The 5821-nt window shown below is 45.8% G+C and overlaps 1 pseudogene; it reads left to right on the forward strand.

Moving 5' to 3' along the window:
* The first annotated feature begins 328 nt into the window (after window positions 1–328).
* LOC123736414 (voltage-dependent L-type calcium channel subunit alpha-1D-like) overlaps window positions 329–5821 on the forward strand; it is a 12103-nt pseudogene continuing 6610 nt past the window's right edge.

Raw genomic sequence — 5821 nt, forward strand, 5'->3', positions numbered from 1 at the left:
ACCAAACACATTCTACAGTCCTCTCCTCTAATACCAAACACATTCTGTAGTCCATAGACTGGTCCATTGAGTCGGATCTCTCACAAAGCCTCTCTCATAGACTGGTCCTTTTTGAGTCGGATTTGATCAATTGGAACAGAAAGACAACTGGCATTTCACTTTTTACCTTTTGAGTAATTTAGCATACTCTCTCATCATACTTAAAAAAAAAAAAAATGTTTGTATGTTTGTGTTATTCATGCCTGCCTGGTGGAAATGATGTCCGTTTTGAATTCACAGATATAACGTCTGATATTGTATTGTTTTTTTTTGTCTCTTCTTTCTCCAGGAACAAGTGGAATATGTGTTTCTGATTATCTTCACCATTGAGACCTTTCTGAAGATCTTGGCTTATGGCTTAGTGATGCATCCCAGCTCCTACATCCGTAACGGATGGAACTTGTTGGACTTTGTCATTGTCATCGTCGGGTAAAACAGAATGTTCATTTTACCTGCTCCAACTCCTATTGTTAGAATTGTCCACTAACTCTTAAAGTTGTCTTCTCCCCCTTTCCCCCTTTCCCCCACGTTCTATCTCTCCTCAATGTCTCCTCCATCTCTCCTCTCCATCTCTCCTCCTCTCCTCTCCTCCATCCTTCCATCTCTCCTCCTCTCCTCCATCTCTCATCTCCATCTCTCCTCCTCTCCTCCATCCTTCCATCTCCCTCCTCTCCTCCATCTCTCCTCTCCATCTCTCCTCCTCTCCTCCATCCTTCCATCTCTCCTCCTCTCCTCCATCCTTCCATCTCTCCTCCTCTCCTCCATCCTTCCATCTCTCCTCCTCTCCTCCATCTCTCCTCTCCATCTCTCTTCTATGTCTCAACTGTTCCTTGTTTATTTATTCACTTCATCTCTTCTCGCTATTTCCCTCTGTCATTATCACATAGAATATCATCGGGGTTGACTTCCCCATGTATCTCTCTTCCATCCCTCATCTTTCCTTCTTTTCTTCAACCCTCCATCCCTCCATCTCTGCTCCTCTCCTCCTTCTCTGCTCCTCTCGTCCATCCTTCCATCTCTCCTCCTCTCCATCTTTCCTCTCCTCCATCCCTCCATCTCTGCTCCTCTCCTCCATCTCTCCTCCTCTCCTCCATCCTTCCATCTCTCCTCCTCTCCATCTTTCCTCTCCTCCATCCCTACATCTCTGCTCCTCTCCTCCATCCCTACATCTCTGCTCCTCTCTCCATCCCTACATCTCTGCTCCTCTCCTCCATCTCTCCTCCTCTCCTCCATCCTTCCATCTCTCCTCCTCTCCATCTTTCCTCTCCTCCATCCCTACATCTCTGCTCCTCTCCTCCAACCCCCCTCCTCTCCTCCATCTCTTCCCTTTGCTCTCTCTCCTGCTTATGGTTAATCTGGATCTAGAATGATCTGGTAGTCTCTGGCACACAAACCCCTCACCCCCCTCCCCTTTCGCTCTCTTCTCTTCTCTCCCTCACTCCCTCACTCCCCTTCTCTTTATCTCAGTTTCCCTCTCCCTCTCCCCCTCCCTTTCTCTCCCATCTCACTGCCTCTCTTTCTCCCTCCCCTGTCCCTGTTTGTCTCTTAATCCGACCCAGACTCCCTTGGCTTTCCTCTCCTCCCTCTCTCACTTTCTCTCTCTCTCTCTCTCTCTTGCTCTCTCACTATCTCTTCTCCTCCCTCTCGCTCTCTCTCTCTCTCTTTGTCTATCAGCGGGTTTAAAGCTCCTTAGTGGATACATGTTGATGGGAATCAGTCTGCAATTGCAGAAACACTATAGAGCACAACAACAAAGCAATAACAAATAAAAATACCATTGTACAATACGGCCCTATGAAGCAGGCTATCCTGATCTCAGTCTGGGGTTGACAAGTCCTCCATTGTTGACAAGCCATTGATGTGTGTCATGTCAAGGTGTCGGCAAAAGCACAAGCTGACTTGACTACCAGGCTATACTTGACCACCAGGCTGTACTTGACTACCAGGCTATACTTGACTACCAGGCTAAACTTGACTACCAGGCTATACTTGACTACCAGGCTATACTTGACTACCAGGCTAAACTTGACTACCAGGCTATACTTGACTACCAGGCTATACTTGACCACCAGGCTGTACTTGACTACCAGGCTATACTTGACTACCAGGCTAAACTTGACTACCAGGCTATACTTGACTACCAGGCTATACTTGACTACCAGGCTATACTACCAGGCTATACTACCAGGCTATACTACCAGGCTATACAACCAGGCTATACTACCAGGCTATACTTGACCAACAGACTATACTACCAGGCTATACTACCAGGCTATACTTGACTACCAGGCTATACTACCAGGCTATACTTGACCACCAGACTATACCTGACCACCAGACTATACTTGACTACCAGACTATACTACCAGGCTATACTTGACTACCAGGCTATACTTGACTACCAGGCTATACTACCAGGCTATACTTGACTACCAGGCTATACTTGACTACCAGGCTATACTACCAGGCTATACTACCAGGCTATACTACCAGGCTATACTACCAGGCTATACTTGACTACCAGGCTATACTTGACTACCAGGCTATACTTGACCACCAGACTATACTTGACTACCAGGCTATGCTTGACTACCAGGCTATACAGGCTATACTTGACTACCAGGCTATACTTGACTACCAGGCTATGCTTGACTACCAGGCTATACTTGACCACCAGGCTATACTACCAGACTATACTTGACTACCAGGCTATACTACCAGACTATACTTGAATACCAGGCTATACTTGACTACCAGGCTATACTTGACTACCAGGCTATACTTGACTACCAGGCTATACTACCAGGCTATACTTGACTACCAGGCTATACTTGACTACCAGGCTATACTACCAGACTATACTTGACTACCAGGCTATACTTGACTACCAGGCTAAACTTGACTACCAGGCTATACTTGACTACCAGGCTATACTTGACCACCAGGCTGTACTTGACTACCAGGCTATACTTGACTACCAGGCTAAACTTGACTACCAGGCTATACTTGACTACCAGGCTATACTTGACTACCAGGCTATACTACCAGGCTATACTACCAGGCTATACTACCAGGCTATACAACCAGGCTATACTACCAGGCTATACTTGACCAACAGACTATACTACCAGGCTATACTACCAGGCTATACTTGACTACCAGGCTATACTACCAGGCTATACTTGACCACCAGACTATACTTGACCACCAGACTATACTTGACTACCAGACTATACTACCAGGCTATACTTGACTACCAGGCTATACTTGATCACCAGGCTATACTACCAGGCTATACTTGACTACCAGGCTATACTTGACTACCAGGCTATACTACCAGGCTATACTACCAGGCTATACTACCAGGCTATACTTGACTACCAGGCTATACTTGACTACCAGGCTATACTTGACCACCAGACTATACTTGACTACCAGGCTATGCTTGACTACCAGGCTATACAGGCTATACTTGACTACCAGGCTATACTTGACTACCAGGCTATGCTTGACTACCAGGCTATACTTGACCACCAGGCTATACTACCAGACTATACTTGACTACCAGGCTATACTACCAGACTATACTTGAATACCAGGCTATACTTGACTACCAGGCTATACTTGACTACCAGGCTATACTACCAGGCTATACTTGACTACCAGGCTATACTTGACTACCAGGCTATACTACCAGACTATACTTGACTACCAGGCTATACTTGACTACCAGGCTATACTTGACTACCAGGCTATAGTACCAGGCTATACTTGCCCACCAGGCTATACTTGACCACCAGGCTATACTTGACTACCAGGCTATACTTCACTACCAGACTATACTTGACTACCAGGCTATACTTGACTACCAGGCTATACTTGCCCTCCCTTCATAGTCGTCGCCAAACCCACTGGCTCCAGGTCATCTATAAGTCTTTGCTAGGTAAAGCCCCGCCTTATCTCAGCTCACTGGTCACCGTAGCAGCACCCACCCGTAGCACGCGCTCCAGCAGGTATATCTCACTGGTCATCCCCAAAACCAGTTCCTGCTTTGGCCGCCTTTCCTTCCAGTTCTCTGGTGCCAATGACTGGAACGAATTGCAAAAATCACTGAAGCTGGAGACTCATATCTCCCTCACTAACTTTAATCACCAGCTGTCAGAGCAGCTCACAGATCACTGCACCTGTACATAGCCCATCTGTAAATAGCCCATCCAACTACCTCATCCCCATACTGTTATTTTAATATTTTTGCTCTTTTGCACCCCAGTATCTCTACTTGCACATTCATCTTCTGTACATCTATCACTCCAGTGTTTAATTGCTAAATTGTAATTATTTCGCCACTATGGCCTATTTATTGCCTTACCTCCCTAATCTCACTATATTTGCACACACTGTATATAGACTTTTTTTCTATTGTGTTATTGACCGTACGTTTGTTTATTCCATGCGTAACTCTTTGTTGTTGTTTGTGTCGCACTGTTTTGCTTTATTCTTGACCAGGTCACAGTTGTAAATGAGAACTTGTTCTCAACCAACCTACCTGGTTAAATAGAGGGGAAATAATAATAAAATACAAAATACATCTAACTCAGGTGGGGATGAAGGCGATGATGATGATGATGTGTTATACTGTAGGACATCTAACTCAGGTGGGGATGAAGGCGATGATGATGATGATGTGTTATACTGTAGGACATCTAACTCAGGTGGGGATGAAGGCGATGATGATGATGATGTGTTATACTGTAGGACATCTAACTCAGGTGGGGATGAAGGCGATGATGATGATGATGTGTTATACTGTAGGACATCTAACTCAGGTGGGGATGAAGGCGATGATGATGATGATGATGTGTTATACTGTAGGACATCTAACTCAGGTGGGGATGAAGGCGATGATGATGATGATGATGTGTTATACTGTAGACCATCTAACTCAGGTGGGGATGAAGGCGATGATGATGATGATGTGTTATACTGTAGGACATCTAACTCAGGTGGGGATGAAGGCGATGATGATGATGATGTGTTATACTGTAGGACATCTAACTCAGGTGGGGATGAAGGCATGATGATGATGATGATGTGTTATACTGTAGGACATCTAACTCAGGTGGGGATGAAGGCGATGATGATGATGATGATGTGTTATACTGTAGACCATCTAACTCAGGTGGGGATGAAGGCGATGATGATGATGATGTGTTATACTGTAGGACATCTAACTCAGGTGGGGATGAAGGCGATGATGATGATGATGTGTTATACTGTAGGACATCTAACTCAGGTGGGGATGAAGGCGATGATGATGATGATGTGTTATACTGTAGGACATCTAACTCAGCCGATGACGATGTGTTCCAGGCTGTTCAGTGTCGTCCTGGAGACGATGACCCATAAAGCCACTGGGGAGGTGGCGTCGACCCACCATGTACCAGGGGAAGCCTGGAGGTCTGGACGTCAAAGCTCTCCGAGCCTTCAGAGTACTGAGGCCCCTGCGGCTGGTCTCAGGAGTACCTAGTGAGTAGGGGGGGGGTGTTGTTGTGTGTTTTTGAGGGCAGTCGTGCATGTACGTGTCTGTATATGTGCATGTGCTGTAGGTGTACACCATTCCAACGACCAGATCATTTCAGGAGAAGCATGTTTTACAGTGTTTGTGATTCCTTCCAAGTTGTGTACATAGCAGAAGTAGAAGGGGACTGTTCTGTCTAAAGGCAAGGGTTGTGACGTTGTAATCTCTCAAGGACAGATCTGCGTAAATTTGGTAATTGTAGAA

The sequence above is a fragment of the Salmo salar genome, unplaced genomic scaffold (assembly GCF_905237065.1).
Source record: "Salmo salar unplaced genomic scaffold, Ssal_v3.1, whole genome shotgun sequence".
NCBI lineage: Eukaryota > Metazoa > Chordata > Actinopteri > Salmoniformes > Salmonidae > Salmo > Salmo salar.